Genomic DNA, 20,549 nt, shown 5'->3' on the forward strand with positions numbered 1-20,549 from the left:
TATATATATTTTTAAATAAAAATAAACACGCTTTCGTTTAGTGATGCAAGTAATTGGATTAAAAATATTTACAGGTCATGTGATTTTTTTAATTTGATATGGAAACTATTTTTTAAATTATAATATAAATATATAAAGGTTACCTGGAAAAGGTCGCTCTTAACGATAAGGCCTATTGTATTCTGTGTGTAAACTTTTCTTGTAATTGTTTGTATTTATAATAAGTTTATAATAAGTTTCCTATGAAAATATGATATGATTATCATCATATCATATTTTATGTCTATACTCAGATTAAATCGAAGTGATCAGTAAAAATTAGCATAATTACGAATCATAATGATTCGTAATTATGCTAATTTACTACTGTTGTACTGTTTAATTTGTGCTTTTTTGTAAGTTTGTGTTTTTTTTTTTATATTTTAATTTAATATTTAAATATAATTTCTCCAATATACTGAGTAAAAAGTGCACATTATGGTAACCCTATTCACGCACACATGGATAAAAAAGTCAACCTGTTTTCAATCTACTTAAAAAAAGGAGGTTTTAAATACGATTGTATTTTTCATAACTTTTTAAAATTTTGATAACTCTGTGAGTTCTAAACCAAATATTTTCTTAATCGATTTAGAAAATTCTCTTTTTGTCTGAAAAGACATGATTCCAGTTCCATAGAAATTTTATCAAAACACATTTAGTAGTTTAGTTTTTAAATCAAAATATAACGTTTTGTTACTATTGAAGTAGGTTTTTTTGTAAAGCACAAACTTTAATTAGTGGCAAAGCATTTGTATGGAAACACTATATAGTTTAAGTAGGTATGTAGAGTATCTTTCATTTTACTCCACTACTAAAAATTAACGACTAAAAGTCTGGCGCAATTATACTTGATTAATGAAATTATAATCATACAAATCGGATAATGTCAGATTTCTCTCATTTCTATATATAATATATTTATGCAAAACTTCAGTGTGACGGTAATCCTTTATAGAATAAATCTGGTGGCCATAAAGTGACAAAAATGTACGAATACTATTTTATTTGAATACTGTGATAGGGCTTTTTGTAATATTGTCACGTTTACGTCGTATTGAGATCATTTAGTGCATCTTACTCCACCTTCTCAGTGATTCTACAGCAATAGTGGGGTCATGGTCATGATACAAAAAAGATATCAAAAGTATAATAAGGAAGAAAATAGTTGATTAAAAATATTCAATCTCATCACTACATTTATGATATACAACTCCATTTTAAATTGACTTTTCTAAACTAATCCTACATATAAAGCAAATATATTTTATTTATTGTTTCTAATGGATAAATTCAAAAAAATGTATAAGCGATTTTAAAAATTCTTTTATCTAAAATAAGCTACTTTATCACTGAATAAAATAACCTGTCTTTTATTTAAAAAAAGCCGGTCAAATCCGAGTCGGACTCGCGTAGCGGACAAAATCATCAAATTTTTTTTATGAAATAATTACAAATATACGGTTTTTGGATTTTGTTTCTTTATTTGTGCTACATGACGTAGCTTCTTGCCAAATTTCATGATTCTAGGTCATCGAGAAGTACCCTATAGGTTTTGGTTCCCTTTGCGAATGTCTTAATATGTGATATAAATTAAACATATCTCGTGATTGCGTCGATTTAATCGTGATTTTTACTGCTTTAAGAGATTGCAAACCTGAGTATATGATATTAATTTTAACTTGATACCTCCACGCGTTCCTAAGAAAAAGAGTCTTGACAGACGGACTGACGGACGGACGGACGGATGGACAGACAACGAACTGATCCTCTAAGGGTTCCGTTCTTTCCTTTGGAGGTATGGAACCCTAAAAAATAGTACAAAGCTAAAGCAAGTCGCTATTATTTGCTATTTAACTATTATTAAAATAACGCGGCAACAAATATGAAGAAACGTACTTGTCTTACTCGACCTACTGAAACTGCGTAGAGATGTTGCGTCTCTGTGCATCTTCTATCGAATTCATCATGGGGAGTGCTCTGAGGAATTGTTCGGATTGATACCTACTGCTGATTTTCATCATCGTACAACCCGCCATAAACTAAAATTTCATCCCAACTATCTGGACGAGTGGCGGTCCTCCACTGTGCGTTTTTCAAGGCACTTTCTTCCACGCACAACCACTCTTTGGAATCAACTTTCAGCAACAGTATTTCCGAACCAATACGACAACATAACCTTAAAAAAACAGCATATTCCTTTTTTAAAGGCCGGCAGCACACCTGCAATGCCGTCGCTATTGTGCGTGATCATGGGCGGCGGTAGTCACTTACCAAGGTGTGCCGCATGCTCATTTTCCCCCTGTGTTGTAAAAAAAAAACGAAATAACCAAATAAAATGATTTATCAAAAATGAGTTTTGTTTGATGAAAATATTATTGTAGATCCAAAATCGCGTATTGATATTCACAAGCAAGTTGTTGAAATATCAGCCGACAAAACTAGAATTTTCAAGTCAAGATTTAGACAAGTTTTGGTTTGCACGGCGTTCTGAATTCAAAAGCTTAGCAATGGAAACTTAAAATCATTGATTCCTTTGTTCTATCTTCAAAGTTTTTCGTATATTGTAGTTTTAAAAACGAAGTTATACTTACAATAATAATTTACATTTAGAAAAACTAAATTATTTTTTATTTTATATCAACTATCCAATATTTTAACCCCAAACCTAGAAACAACTACTCATCTAAAACTAGTTTCTTACAAACTAGCACTAACTTAGTAGTTAGTTCACAAAGTAGGAATTGCTGTTACCAACCCTTACTATGAGTAAGTGGATGAATAGCGAATATACTGTCAGGGAATACCTATTTCAGAACGCAATTACATTTAAATATTAAATTGGAGAACGTGCCCAGAATAAATTGTACCACCGATAAACAATTAGTTACACAACAAGCAGGTATACAAATAATAGCATCAAAGTAACGGACAAAGGCTACGGGTATGGGCGATAGGGCGCTAAAAGAGTTTCAGGGAGACATCGTTATGACATGAATAACTGATGGACGCCGTCCTTTCCCCTTCATCGCTTGATTAACATTCAGAGTCGCGAGCGACTTCAAGCTCGGTATTCTAGCAACAAAGCCCTCGCACAAAATAAAAGCTTTGCACGTCCACTCGCTGAAAGGCGGACTTCCCGAACTTACGTCATCCAATTTTTATGCCGTGTCAAAGAACTTTTAAGAAAATAAAAACAAAGATCCAACACACCTATTGTTAAAAAGTACATACTCCCATTTGCGGCTTAGAAATGTTTATATCTGAAACAACGCTAATCATTTAAATGTTAGAACAAAGGTGGAGTAAAATAAGATTTATTATTCAGGGTTCAAAGAGCACATCAAGTTGTTTCGAGACACCGCACGTTGTCTTGCATTCAAGGGAAACGCGAAGCGGAAAAGGTAATGCCGCTGAAGCATAAACATTCTGAGTATTTCCTCTCTACTCTGATATTATTGTTAAGTAGTAACAATGTATTATATACAAGGTGTAATGAAAATGGTATAACAATTCGAAATCTAGCAATAGTATTTATTAAATCTCCGATAATATAATACGATCGTAGTAACAAAATTTAACTACCCATACTGTATTCTATGATTCCATGACGCTTTTTATATTTACTATATACATGAGGGTTTTCACTTTCCATCAGGCTAACCATCAACTTGTTTGTTATTCTAAGTTGCATAAAAAACTTTTTCAATTTCTACTTTTTCCATAGACACATAATCGATTTAATATGAAATAATATAAAAAATTTCAAATTTATACCCTAGGAAAAAGTAGTGAAGTTTCATAAATAAGTACTATCGCAGTGTTTCTGTGTAGTACGGTTTGTAGAAAACATTTAAATATTATTTTCATTGTGACCCTCATCTTTATCAGCAAAGGCTTTACCCATATATACTATCATTGGACTTCAACACTTCGTGTTATACAAATACATATGCTCGTATACATAAGAATAGAAACAACACTCGAACCCCCAATTATATAAAGTATTTCATATTACTCTATTATAAACATATTTACAACATGACAGTCTACTATCAAGTTATAATATATATGCATCAATTGTATAAAATGTGTTTTAAATTTGATTGAAATACGTTTTCCACTAGTATCAGTTTTACATTCTTGTTAGAACTGCCCTGATTTTCGTGACGACAGTGGTAAATTGTCAGTTTTTACTTCTTTCATATTTCCAATAGATTACGTTATTTTTCATTATAAATAGATGTAAAATTCTTTATATTTAATATCGATGCTATGTATTCATTTAAAATAAGTATTTAAAATTGAGTATAAATACATTTATATAACTGAAATTAAATAAATTATGATAAATAACTATAATATGTTAAATATTTATCTAAAAAATGGGTGTACTTCATCAGATTATAATGGAACTCATTCCCGTTGACGTCATTATGTTATGGTAACACGGAATAATATTCATAAAATTCGTTTTCGCCAAGTCTCTTGTCCCCCTGTATTCGTGACTTTAACACCGCTATTGTCACCCGAAGGCTTATTAGATGTCATTACCATCCTGTGTTTTCACATTTATATTTTAATTAAGAACATCCTGCCAGAAATGAGCTCTGCATTGAGATTTGATGGTATTTTGTTGATATTAATAATATTCCCATCAACTAACCAGTAGGTTAAAATACCGAATACATTCACAAAAAAACAACATTTATTTAGAAAATGCTACAGTACGGGTAAAGTGTTCCATTGAAGAGAGAGAGGGAATATACCAAATACACTCCGCACCTAGCATCGCGCAGCACTGCCGTGTTATATCAGTAATAAAACGGAAACAAAGGTAAAACTTCGACATCGCACAGTGCTCTGTTAACGGGACTTCGCGCGCTTTTATTTTGCTTCCTACAGATATTTAGCAGGCGATAGTAATATTTTTTGTTATTTTTAATATTCATAAACATGTCAATATTTACTCGATATGCTCAAAGATTAATTCCTTAACAAATAGTTTTAGAAAATTTAACCCTATACATTTGTTTATTGATCTCTGTATATGATTTTTTGTTGTTTTAATGGAAATTTTTCTCAACTGTATTTCGAAGACATCACTTTCAGAAGGATAAAGATATAAACTCTTATTTAACATCATAAGGTACACGATATATTGCTCTAATGACAAAGTAAAGAAATAAAATTTGTAGGTTTAATTAAGATAACATTGAGGGAAAAAAAATGTGTAGGCGTATTAAATTTTTCATCAATGGTAAAATTGTGTCGTTGTTGTGGATATACACATATGCACGTTTGTATAATATTAATATATATTATTATATAGGTACTTATTAATTAATTACACTATTTTACCAATTTTATAATTATAAACCAATTGCACCGATGTCGTATTATTAGGTATATACTCGTATAACCAATATAATTTTGCAATAACATAAGAATAACAGAATTATATAAGATTTTATAACAATAGCTAAAACACTTTAATGGGACTTCTTTGAAATCACAAAAAAACAGATAAGTGCACTTATCCTCGTATAAAATCCAATAAAATTATTTATAAGAATAGTTTGCTATTCTGGACAACTTGATCGGATCACAAGCATCATTGAAAGGGGTTTGTTTATCCCTTCACAACAACTTTGATAATTCAGATCGAACTTTTTAATATTTCTCTTTCAATAAAAAAAAAACTACTTCAATGGCATTCATCAATCAATCATTTATATTATCACTTATTACAAATTATTTCTTTATAGAATAGTATAAATAATCTATTTACAACCCATTACTGGACATGAATCTCTCCCCATTGGAGAAGAATATTATACAGACATATACTACTATTATCACATTAGTCAACCGCCTGATATATGGTGCTTTGTCCCTTTAGTAGTCTCTTATGACTTTCTGAAAGTGAAAAAGAATGAAAACAAATAATGTTCTTACATTGTCACCATAAGGACAATGTATGAAACAGTCCCTCAATATAATATCAAAGAAGGAAAATTACCGATTATCAATGAGAATGAAGTTTGACCCCTGAACGATTTTTTTTTTTAATCAAAGTAGTTTTCATGATATCTACGTAATCCTCGAAGAGACACGAATTCAATTTATTTTGCGGTTAATAAAATATAAATACAGTTTATAGATCTATATTTATATACCTTTGTTAATACAATACAAGGTGGGCTATTAGGAAGGGTCAGTGGGGTGAAATTCAAAACTTTAGAGGCGGTCCATTTCGTTCCGAATAACCATGGCGTTAAAATAACAGAAACTAAATAAATTACATATATTTTGTGTATTCTGTGACGTTTATGGCATTTCTGAGATATCTGGTTATATAATGTCATTGTCATAGTACATTACTGCAGCGGCCAGCAACTTAGGCATTGATGGACGAACGTGCAAATGTGGGCCAAGGCGTAGCTGAGGCACACATACGTGAATCCATCAATGCCTAGTTGTGGCCAAGGCTTGTATAGTACTTTTCTCAAACAATGCGCGGAAATCAAAAACACAATTTTACTTTTTAAGTTCAATGACGAATAACAAACAATAATAATTTTTCACGCGCCATAATGTTCCTTTTTTTTTTTTAATAAACAGCATTCTATTAGCAAGCTAGTTCGACATTTAAATAAAAACTTTTATTAGTTACCTCCTTGATAGCCATGTTTCGAAATAAAAGGTCATTCCATTTTTAAATTACAGAACAGATATGAGTTTACATAGTAATTTATCTGGCCGCAAAACACGACAGATATGGATTTTCATACAACTTTTGCCGGCCGCTGCCCGCATGTATCTGGCCAGTACGGCAATTTTGTTTTATCTCGAAGAAGAATGTCAAAATAATGCTCACATTTTTAGAAATGGTACATACTTAAGTATGTTTGAAAAAATATAATTACAGTGGCCTGGTTTTAGAAAGAAACAAAGTATGTTTTCAGCCAACTTCAAAAATAAGGATGTTCTCAATTCAATTGTATATTTTTTTATGTTTATTATCTCATAACTCCGTCAATTATAAACCGATTTCAAAAATTCTTTTTTTATTTAAAGAAATATACTTACAGATTGATCCCATAGAAATTTTATCAAAATTAGTTCAGTACTTTAGTTTTTAAATCAAAATTACTGGTTTTGCTTCAATTTGAGTCAGGTTTTTTTAAACACTAACCTAAAATTATGAATTACAACAGTACATAATTAGAAAAGTATTTATTATTTATTTATTTAACTCTTTATTTCCCCTTACATAAATAAATAAACATTGACATAAAACAGAACATTGACAACATTACCTACTTGTGTCTGTAAAATTTTCAATATACATGTTTTAAACATGTATATATTCGCAGTCCCCGAATTTTACTTAGTTTCTTATTTATCAATTACCTACACTTGATACGATACTCGCTCTCGTTCTATTTTTATATCTAATGAGAATATTATCGATAGAACATCATAACCCGATTCGTGAATCCTCATTGGTAGCAGATTATAATCTGCCTAACACAATACATTTGTCTATTAAATTAAATTTCCCATTAATTCCAGTAAGTCCGGAAACCTATTTAATCCAAAAGACAATACGGTTCACCTCTGCCATCCTCTGCCAATCTGAATTTAAATATGATTAGTAAAATGTGAACAAATCGAAAGGTACCTTATTCACAACCGCCAACATATATACCAATATATATACGCATCACAGATTGCATAGTCATCAACGAATAACATAAGTAATAAATCAGCGTATTCTTTCTGAAGGTGTGTTCAAAGATACTGGTGAGAACACTCAAGAAAATTCACGAATTCACGGGAATTCAATATTGGGTGACAGTGATAATATGAATCCCATAGCTTTAAAATAATTGGACTGTAACGCGATCATAAATTAAATATATTTCCACACAAATTAGAAAAATATATTTAACTACTATTAATTTTATAATTTATTTATTTTTTCTTGATTTATATTTACAACAAAATCAAGTAACAGTAATAAGCTACTAAATTATTAGCTGACTCTTTTCTTACTATAATTAAAATTCTGTTTTTAAATTTCGAATTAATATTTATTTCTATATTATTTAAAAAAAAGTGATTAATGAGCTGCTTTGGGTAATGTTTTACGTATGATTATTAATTTATTACAACTCTAAGATATTATTTCAAAAATCATGAAATATCTCATAAATATTTTTCTTCTTCTTAACAATTTATACTCAGAAAAGTCAAATATAATTCTTTCCTCCGCCTCTAGTCTCTGCCTGATAAAAACAATACGCTTGACCCGGTGTGACATTATAATACAGTTTCCGTTGTTTATTGACATTTTTTAAATAATTTTAAATAATACCTACACATTATCATGAATACATAAAAATAATAAAATTCGTTTACCCACTCGAATTAGAATATCCTTCCAATACAAAAGGCATTGCAGTATAATATGAAACCCTTTAAATATCTGAAAACGTTTTCCATTGACGAGGTGCTTGACGCAAATTAAGGAGAATGAGGTTACCCGAACGTTACGTAAATATATACCGTAACAAAAGACAAACAAGATATTTTTTGGAATTTGGCCGTGTGATCCCGGTATAGAATAGGCCACCCCTTCCTTTCCCGTGGGTGTAGTAAAAGTTGAATAAGGGAGCGCAAGAGATGGGCAGCAGCGTTCCTCTTAAAACTTCTCTAAAGCCCTGGCTGCGGTTGCCAATCCGCCTACAAGCGCGGCAACTACTGGCAAAATTCCCCACTGGGGAGGCTTATGTTCAGCGGTGGGCAGTTAAAGGCTGATAAGAAGATAATGATGATTTACAAAATAGATTAGAAAAATCCGTTACAAATGTTTTGAAAATATTTTAAAACGACTAATTATTTACCTACCTAATATTTTAAACGCTCATAAACTTTGAATTGATACCCCACTCGATATTAATTATACAGTTAACGCCTTCTGCCTCCCAAAGTAGAAACCAAGTTATTTATTTAATTCATGTAATTGGACAATTTATTGCTTTTAAAATAACTACGCCAAGTTTTACTTTTATACCTAACAATGCCTCATAAATAGTTAGTCACATAATAATTGCATTAGTAGATACTAATAGTTATTTTTGTACAATACAAAAAAATACTTTAGGATTGCATTTTAATACATCAAAATCATTGTATCCATTTTAAATGTAGCTACCGGTGATATGTACATACTCGTATATTAATTTACAAACTAGGAACCAATAGTCGTTATTTACGTTTAACTTTTTAGTTAAATAAAAAAAAAATATCTAATCGCTATACAAAATCTATTTTCCTATAATATCTCTTTAAGCTACATAATTTTATGCAATTATTAAAAACATTCGTGTTTCTACTATAAAGCAGTTATGTTTGCTTGGCTGTGTTTCGGTTTAAAGAGCTATAAGGGGTGTAAGGGATATGGCAGTGAATTTACAGGATATAGAGGAATAACACCTGAGTCCTCAGGAATGGCAACGCATGGGGAGTATCATGGGTATTCTGTGATGTCCATGGTACCGCTCATGTCTATAGGCGACGATTACCACATTCCATTAGGTGGGCTGTCAGCTTGTTTGCCGTTCTAAATTGCATAAAAAAAACTACTGAACTTTATACTAACAATAAATTCCTATATACATAATTACTACATCATTTTACACATAAAAAAGTTTAAGAGCTTTTTATAATAATAATTTATTTGAAAAATTGTACTTTATTTACTATTGTACTCAATTCTCTCACAAATTTTTCTTGATTAAACTTTCCGAACTATTATAAAAGTACTATGAAAATCATATCTTTAAAACTCTATTTTCTCTGCCTCGCTTCCTTACAAAGAGTTCGCTTTCTTGATGTGAAGCTAGATAAATAAAAATCATGTACTATGTCCTACAGACTATCATATTACCTACCTCACTTACCATCCCTCACTAGTACACCGCCAGCGTAAATAACGCAGGCGTCTAATCTATTCCATTTTTATCTAATTCAACTGAAAATATTACGAACCTTCTATACAAACTTATTCCAAACTGAAACGCTTAGTGAAACGCTACTGTGATTACGATTGATAGATTGATTCAGTTAAGATAGTGTGAATCTGGAAACTAGACTCGAAACCTGTACCTCGGTATCCAGTATCATATGGTAGAATTGCATATTTTGTGGAATTTACAATTCAACTACATTAACATTGAGTATTAGTATGTGTGCGTGTGTGCGTGTAAATATATCCCACATAAACGAAACATAATATAATAATAATATAATCTGCATATCATTGCTATGCATTAGTGAGAGACTGAATTACATTATGTATCTGAACTATGAGACTGAATAACTAATTTATTTCTACAGAAAAAGGTGAATACATAGTCATAAATTAAAATTATTTTAATATTTTTTCTAAAAGTTAACTATCATTTTTTTAAACTTTATTATAGAGATAACACTCACTGTTACATAAATCTCATTTCCGTTTATGAGGAAAACAAATGGTAAGCCATAATTTTGCCGTTGTCTACAGAATATATGTAGCACATAGTTAAATGGCTATAAAAAATTCGCATAGATCATCCACGAGTGACCGCTCCGCCCTCGGTCTGCATCCGGCGACAGGGGAAGGCTTTTTCAAATCTCATTACGACCCATCCGCATATAAACTGCAATTCCTGAAGGTATAAATTAAGTATACTGCATAAATGCAGGTGATATTGACCGCACTGCTCGAACCACAGATTAAAAAATTCTTCGTATCTCATCATTAACTTTATCTATTGTTTCACCTAAAAAGAGTATATTCACCCTTCGTGAAAGACTTTTTTGTCATATCTTGAGCTTAATACAAATAAGAACGACGAAATTAAAATATATGAGTAGGATATAATATTAACTATGTACCAAATTCGAAATTTTTATCGTAACAAAAAATCAGTAAACCCAGAATCAGCATAACAACAGTTTACTTAGAAATAAATCGTCGTTAACCACCTACACACATATTATAAGCACCAAGAAAAGGTAAATTAAATAAGTTATAAGATATGTTGACTAGAAGTAAAAAGAGCAATATTTTAGTACGAAAGGTAAATGAACTGTGCCCTAAATTAAGATAACCTGAAAATATATTTGACCATTTATAAAAATGAAAGCCTAACAAAATAAATGAAGATTATTCTGTTTCTGCCTACGTATTTGACTTCGTGGCTCTCAAATTGCCGCCGGTGGGCTTTACCTCATAATTGCCTGATTAAATACAAGTAATATAATGACAATCTCATTATATTATGTTTTAAATCTATATATAATTAAATGAAGAATATATAATTATACAAAAAGCTTGTTTTTGTATCATATATGTATATAGTCATAATAGTCATGTATTAAACTTGTAAAAAAAGACTGACCGATTTGGGAACGTAGCCAATAATGGAATCTTGTAGATGTGCTGATTTATCTTTTCAATAAATTTTATAACTTAGAAACATAAAATTGTAAACGTTCCGTCTTGGCAATAAAAGCGACGCCAGTACCGTTTCTATTCAAGGTAAAATAACCAGGTTAAATTACGCCAGCGCTTTAAAGGTTCTACTACATAATTCACAGGTATTATATAGAGATAGATGACGCAAATCGTGAACTAAATTCTTGTGATAAAATCCTGACATTCAAAGTCGTCATCACCAACATTTAAGCTATTATTTGTCCACTGCTGAACATAAAAGCTTCTCCATAGACTGCCATAAAAAAACAGAACTGAATAATATTGCATCTCCTTGTTTTTAAATGAACAAATCAACTTCATTACAGAGGTGTAAACACTTGGGAACATTTTGACATTTGAAATTCATCCACTAATAATGGATTATACTCTTGAGGCTTCAGTGCACAATTAATGTCCACCATCCAATTTTAAATCTCTACAAAAAACAAATGTTTTATAAAATGTTTTCCCTCACCGGAATACAACACCTGATAAATGATAGCTACGGGCGCTTTATATGAGAACGTGTAGCGATATAACGCTACGTCATTTTATACGATACAACTGTACATATCACTGAAATGTGAATTTATTTAATTTTTGAATCAAATGTCAGTTGACTTACTTTGTGGAAAATTTATTTAATACAATTTTAATATATGTTTTTTATCGTCATCATTTCATACGTTATTTGTCCATTGTTGAACATTGTTTAGTAGACATTTAACATCCTATATTCAATAAGAAAAAAAGGCCTGTATATACTAACCATACCATACTATAAACTTGCTATATGGAACTATCGCGAAGCATCTACATCCATTGACTCCTTGCAACATATTTAAGGATGTCGCCCCATTTTGTGTATTATTTGTCCTATTGTATCTGGATGAGGTCACCGCTCAAGAACTTTTCTTCTTCTTTGACTGTCGATATTTTTAACTATATGTGGCAGGCCCATTGCCACTTAAATTGTTTATCTTTTAGATTCAGTATACTCGTATCAGTCTCTTTGATTCTTCGGAGAATATCTTCATTTCGGATTCAATAACAAGTATCAAATATTGAGATAAAATGTCAAATTCATTCTGTGCCTATTTTAATAGTGTATCGTTTACACGTGATTAATCTAAATATTCAATATACTCGTAAGATACATATATCGTTTCCAGCGCTAACAATAATCACTTTATTAAATATTTTGAATTATCTCAGTTGCACAATATTGAAACAAGAAATATGAAAAAGAGAATAAATTGAAATAAAAAATAATATTCATACGGCTACAATACCACATAGCAAAATATTTTATTTTACCTATATTAATTTTAATTTGCATGTTTGTTATCTATAAACATAAATATACATACACGGACCGTTATCCCAAATGTCACATATTGTGTTAATCACTTCCAATTCAGGATACTCAATAATGGTCGAGTTTTTACGATTCCATGCAATTATATTTTAGGAAGATGCGTTGTATGTAAAACGTATTATATTCGTCGGTTATTGAACAACCTCACAACTTTACTAATATATAAATTATGAAAGTGAGTTTGTTTGTTAGCTTTTAGAACTTTAGTTTTAAACAATCAAAATGTAATTTTGTATACAGGTACGAAGAAAAACACGGGCCACTTTTTATCCTAATCAATGAATATGTTCCAGTTACGCGGACGAAGTCATGGATAAAAGCTAGTTTAAAAATAATGTCAAAAAACAAAGTGTATATATAATATGCTATCAATGATGGTAAATTAGATTTAAAAAAGACTAAATGCATTTCTAACTAATTTTATTTAAAATAAGAAACTTAAAAAATATAGAAATAGAATGCCGGCCCAGTCATATACGTAGAGTTAAAAAAAGACTTGCCCGGGAATTCTAATTTCAGAAGACAGAGTGGTTAATAAAAATTATATGGAATAAAAGCTTATTGAAGTATCCGATTCAATAAATGTAACAGGACTCCAGAATTTTACAGTAGATCGCATGTAATCGATGCAGGAAAGATTCAAATATTTGCTAGAGCGACGTATTGAATTCAATCTTCTCTGTGGCCATTTTTAGCTAGCTGTTATATTCCGTAAAGTGTAACTTGAACAAAAAGATAAAATTAGACTAAAGGTATATAACTGAGAGAAGGAAAAACATAATATTTCTAGTACTATTAGGTAATTTGTTCTTACATCACCTACGAGTTTCTAGTTATTGTTGCATTTAAATAGAACTATTATGTAATCATACATTTATCTGTTAATATACCACAGGGAGACAAACCTAAAAAACTTACCAAAAAACAACCATCCTCTTACCAAAAAACAACCATCCTCTTTTTATATTTTTACTTTTTATTTTGACATTATATTTGTCCTTCTCTTCCTGCGGCTTTAACATCCACACATAACAAAAAAATTTGAACCTTAACATATGAAAGATACACGAGATAAAAAATAAAAATGTTATTTCAGGTTTTATTTTTTTATAGCTATATCTTGTCCTAGCTGGATTCAAAACCTTAATGAATAACTAGCCTCCTATAGAACCAGTAACACAAAAAAAATCAAATCCTAATAGTGTAGGATCTTTGAGTTACAAGCTTCTCGAGTTTTGTACTTATTTCTAAAACTATAGAAATAAGTACAACTCTAAAGGGTTGTACTTATTTCTATATATAATAATATATTAATATATAAATATATTTAATTTCCGTTATTTTCATGTTTGAAAATGTTTTTAAATTATTGTGAGGAATTTAAAATACAATTAAATGATGAAATATGGCAGTGAAATTCATCATTAAATTGGCAGAGTACGAAACCAGAACACCGTAGTGTCCAAGAATGACAATAGAACATATATATATATATATATATATATATATATATATATATATATATATATATATATATATATATATATATATATATATATAAAATATAGTTCGTATAAGAAAAAACAATTTTGGAAATTGGGCATTAACTGTCGAGTCAGCTAGTAAAAAAGTATCTAATAAAGGCTAGAGATAATGTTAAGATTTTTTTTTATATTTAAGTTATATGTTAGGTGACCCTTAAATTAATTTGCAACATAACTCACGGCTGGTGAGTGGTACGAGCAGCGAAAAGGCGGAGGTCACATATGTCACAATCACAAGTCGTGGCCGCACTGTCTTTTTATCTGAGTGACCCTTATTTACGCTTACCGCTCTAAAATACTACTGCACTTTATTTAAATTAGATAAAAATAAATATGTAAGAACAACTACTTTTCTCAATGGCATCATGGTTTTTATAGCTAAAAAATAATAATCCTTTAGGTATCGTGAATATATGGTTAAATTATTAAGTAATGTAAATAAATATTATAATTTAACATTCCCTAAAAAAACTTTAACTATAAGATAGACACTACATAGACGTAAAACCTATTCATATCAAATTCAAAAATAATCATCAATCATATTTCAAAATCAGCAAAGATATCGCATATTATATTTACAAAAAATGTGGTGAAACCTCGTCATTTATGAAAATAAAAAAAACATATCCATTATTATCATCCTAGATAATATATATGACTTTTAAGTTCCTATTTCATTTCAAGGTAATTTGCAACATATGACAATCGTTGTCACAATAATGGGACGATACCCTAAAAACAATGTGACATGACAACTCACGACGACTCTTTGTGTACCGACTACAGCAAAGCGAAAACGTGTTTTAGTTGAAGCCTCAAAATAAATGAGCTTGTTTGAAGCTCTTTCTCTCTGTGTTGAAAATAGAACTGTCTTCAGATAAACACAGATAACAAACGACAGGGAAACTGATGTGAACAACTTAAGTGTTTATTCTTCCCAACTTTGTCTGTTGATTTTTATATGATAATATTCATAAAGGATAAATGAAATGTGTATGTGTTTATAACTGATTAAATTAACTTTTTCTCTCAATTTGATCGCTACGAGATATATATGCATATTTGCACAGCTTATGGGAATTTCTTTTAAATACTTATTATCAACGATATAATACACTCATAATCACCATCATCATTATATCAGCTTTTTACTGTCCACTGCTGAACATAATCCTCTCCCTTGGGAGGTTTTTCCAATAGTTGCCGCGCTTGGTAATCGCATTGACAACAAAAGTTAAGCTTTGAAGATGTTTAAAGAGGGACGCTGCTGCCCATCCTTCGCCCTCCCTTAGTCGTCTCTTACGACACCTACGGGAAACGAAGGGGTGATCTATTCTATGCCAGGACCACACGGCGAATATACTCGTAATATTAATAAATACCTATAAGATATTCCCAGAGGTTCCTTACGTACAAGAGAAGTAATGTCTTGACTGATTCATTCAATAAAACTTTATTGTTTAGTCCAAACCTCTAAGGATAGAAATTTGAAAATTGGAGACGACTTTCTTGAAATTGAAGCTCTAAAAATGTGCGATTGGCAATGTTTGAATGGAAAATAATATTTTTCTAGTAATATTTACTTGATCTTATGTAGCAAGCTACCTAGCTTGATACCTAATGTATACATGTACCCACATACATATATACTTACATATATACGTATCTACATTTTGTTTCTTTTTATTTTGCAGTTTGTTACAAAAAATAAGCTCCCTACTGAGGTTCTTTAAAAAGGGTATATTAAAGTTTCTTCAGTTTCGGCACCCCGCACGTGAAAGCCCTAGTGTTGCAGGTGTCTATGAACTACAGTAATCATATATGACCAGACGGGCTATATACTTGTTTGCCACCTTCGCGGTATAAAAAAAACCTAGCTTCACATACCTATCAGTAACTGATAATCGCCATTTATAAACACGAAGCGTACGCATCGTAGAGTACACTCTGATATATAGATATCACATAACAGATAGATAGTTCCTATCGTGTGATGATATTCTTATAGTCTAAGGGGATGGCATATCCATAACTAGTAATTTTATTTTTATATCTTAACACTCAAATCAAAATACATCCATACAAACACAGATGCTTGACATCAGAAACAATGCGACGGAAGTATCCAATCCATGAAAACAAATTTCGTACAAAATCTCCCTTTATTATACATAGTAATAAAAATGAGCAAATACTATATATAAATAAATTAAAATATTTTTTTTTCATAGTGAGAATTCAGACACCTCCTGACTTCTTTCCTGTAGTAATAGTTAGCATTACATCATTATTTATTTACTTTCAAACAGCATAGCATTGTATACAACGTTCCCTTGTCTAACCCACTAGCGTACTCCAAGTTAAAGCATATTTTTATTAAGAAGAGAATAAAATGAATACATGTCGGTTATCTGTGTGTATGTAATAACGGTTTCAATCTCATCTGAAATGCGTTCCAAAGTGGTCCGGGAGGTCGTTACGGCACAACGATCGCATTGCCCCGATTCAACTTTGATGAAAACTTATATTGGGTTACTGTTTTATATAGCCTTGTTATACTACATATGCGACATCAACTCCGCAATGACATGGGATGAATTAATAATGTTGAAGTGCTTTTGTTTTCAAGCGTCTTTATAAACGAGGAGATTCCCATTACGGCACGATTTTTGGTTGGTATTTGGTCTGATTACAATCGATAGAATTTACTTTCATTTTTATTCTATACCATTTTCTAAGTAATTACTGGTGAGGTAGGTACGGCAATTTTTTTACCTTTTTACATCATAAGAAATCAATTAATACAATTTTAAAGTTGTTGTGCTTCGATTTGAATCTTTGTATGTGATATAGTCTCTAGTATACAAGGCACACGCAATAGATTCTACGATGTTCATGGTATTGTTTATATCTATAAGCTACGAATACCACTGTCTTAGAGTGGAGCAAAGAAAAGACTTCGTACACTAATCGTCTGAATGAGTAACTCATATCATTCACCCTAAGCAGCTGTGTTTGTATTACTTATGTATAAAAAAATATCATTTTTTATAATCATAGTGAAGTATCAATGAGCCTACCACATAACTCAAAGATCCGATAATCGACAGTGAAAAAAGGCACTTGGATATAAGCAAATGTAAAACCGGGCGACCCTCCAACAAATGGAGCGACAAACCTTAAATGTGTTACGTGGAGTCGATAGATGTCTATGGGGAAGGTCTATCTTTTAAGAAGGATATAATGGATAGATAAAAAAATGATGATCTTTAAAATCTTTGATACCTCGTTTCTGCTTTTCCCAAATAAAATTTAATTGAATTTATACTACAAATAAATTCACAAAACTATTTATTATATTATATTACTGCCATTTCAAAAATCTTTAGTCAATGCAATGTAGGTCATTACTAGGAACCGGGGAAATTCACTCTCTGATTTGGCGTAGCCAATTATCTACGCTATATCAGTGTCCCACCAATTAACAACATTTTAGCACTGGACGTACTGCTTTTCACTTTGTTGTCTCATTATTATTTTTACGAAAATAACAGAAGGCATAGAATAATAGCACAGAAATAATTTCTATTCCAGTAAACTTAATTTTAAGCATTTTTACAGTCACTTTTATGATTCTACTGCCCAATACGGAATAAAAGTTCAGCTAAAAAGAATTGATACAATAGTCTTGTTGTATTTTTTTTCTAACAAAAGTCGATTTTTATAATTTATAAACTTGTAAAAACTCACATATTACAATATATTTTAAAATTATTTAATAAATAAATCAAATTTATTAACTTTTTATGCCGGCCATATAAATGTAGAGTTAATAAGAACTGAGCTAATTAGTATATGCCATAGAAACTATATTTATTATTATATATATTTTTTGTTATCGTATCTAAGGGATTATTTATAAAGATTGTATTTTAACGTCTCAAAATACATAATAGTACAATGTGAACGTATGGTTCACTATTCAACAATTATTATTTTAGAAAACATAAGCTTTCAAAGGGCAACCTTTTCAGAATGTACTCTACCCCATCCCGCCGGAAAAGGTGCAGTTTTAAGGGTACGGGTACGATGGATCTGGAGCGTCAGAAGAGAAAGTTTAAAAAAAACTATAAACGTACCTAATATTTTTAACCCATTTTGAGTTGATAGTTAAAGATCTTCTGATGCTCTTAATTTTTTCAACATTCGACCATTCGGTCGAGTTAAGACAAGATTTTTCGAAATTCGATCCCTATAGCTGCAAATACGTTGGACACTCAAAAAGTTTTGCGACACTAAAAAAATGTTCTATAGGTAAATATATTTTTATTACATCTTTTCAAGGTGGAGCAGTAGCTCGCGGAGTTTGGTCTGTGTCGCCTGTGTTTGGTCGCTTATTGCTCACAACAAAGAAAACTTCTGCCAAGCATTTAATAGTATACCATTCGGCATTGATGCTTCTTTGGTTTCGTAAAGGATTTGACACCAAGTAGCCAGTCAAATTGAAAAAGCTTGCGATCAAAATCTTCCCCCCGCTTCTTAGTCGCTTTACTTTGGTAGGCGTTGATTCGTTTTGAAACACCCAAACCGTCAACTGGCGCTTTATTTCTAAATCGTATTGATAAATCCAGGAATCATTACCTGTAACGATGGCGTAAACACGCCGAGACGAGCCTGCTTCAAATTTGTCTATCAAATCATGGCACCATTCCACCCTTGCCTGCTTCTGAATATCGGTGAGGTTGTGCAGCACCCAGCGTGAAACTATCCTCCGCACCCGTAGTTGCACGTGTAGAATCTCGTGACGGCTTCCTGATCCAATCTGCAGTATATGCTGAATCTCTTGGTATGTAACTCGTTTATTGTCTTGGATAAAATTTTTCACTGTTACTCGGTTGCCTTAGAAGGGCTTTCATCCATGAATGCCTTTTGAAATCTATCGTACGATTCGTCCGGTTTCAGGCGACACTTAAAATCGCAAAAAAATCATAGCGCGAAAATGTTCTCGACGCAAATCCATTTTTCAATGAGACACGGTAATTTTAATTAGCTCGCAAAAAATGTAGAGGTAAGTTTTGAATTAAGAACGTACCTATTTTTACATATAAGTAATCATATTTTTAATTTTTTTTTTATACAACTTAGAATGGCAAGCAAGCTGACGGCCCACCTGATGGAAACTGGTAACCATCGCCTATAGACATGAGCAGAACCATGGACATAACAGAGTATACTGTTTCGCCCATGATACCCCCCATGCATTGCCATTCCTGAGGACTCAGATGTTATTCCTCTGTACCCTGTAAATTCACGCTATATCCCACCCTTCAAACCGAAACACAGCCATGCAAACACAACTGCTTCACGGTAGAAACACGAATGGGACAGAGGTACCCAAGCAATCGACTTTTGTACAAAGTCTCCCTCTGGTAAATAAATTATAACTGGCCAGTCTCACATACATAAAAACTTTTTCTTACCATACTTTCTTAATGATATAAGGGTAAAAGTTCGAATACAATTATTTTTTAACCGATAGATACTTGAAATTTACAATTATTACTCTTAAAAATTATGAAATTAATTTTCTGCATCTTTTAGAATTCAACCCCTAAACGTGTTCAAAAAGAGATGAAATAAAGTTAAATGTGCTAACTGACTTTGAAATACTAAACTTTAAATCTAGAAATACCAAATTTAACAGTAGATTTTATGACCTACACATGCAATAAAAAGAGCTTTTTTGAAATTCTGGCCCCAAGGGTGTAAATAGGAGTAAAAGTTTATACAAGAAAGTATACTCTATTAACCGCTTATATCATCATCATTTCAGTCATTGTCCATTGCTGGACATAGGCCGCCGCATTAACCACTTTAGTTAAAGTTAATCACAATATCACTTGCATAAAAAAATACCTCAGCTTAATTTCAGTATTTCATATAATTCATCATTGTGTTAAATGAAGAATGTAAGCTAATGTAAAAAATACTTTTCTACATTGTTTAAGAGTAAAATTAAGAAAACAAAAGATAAAGATATTAAGATTTCATT

General features: G+C 31.2%; 1 protein-coding gene across 4 annotated transcripts in view; it reads right to left on the minus strand.

Moving 5' to 3' along the window:
* LOC113523526 (leucine-rich repeat-containing protein 15) overlaps nucleotides 1-20,549 on the minus strand; it is a 40,487-nt gene that overhangs the window by 14,353 nt on the left and 5,585 nt on the right. The gene's annotated exons all lie outside the window — the stretch shown is intronic.

The sequence above is a fragment of the Galleria mellonella genome, unplaced genomic scaffold, assembly GCF_026898425.1.
Source record: "Galleria mellonella isolate WM207_F2 unplaced genomic scaffold, CSIRO_AGI_GalMel_v1 utg90, whole genome shotgun sequence".
NCBI lineage: Eukaryota > Metazoa > Arthropoda > Insecta > Lepidoptera > Pyralidae > Galleria > Galleria mellonella.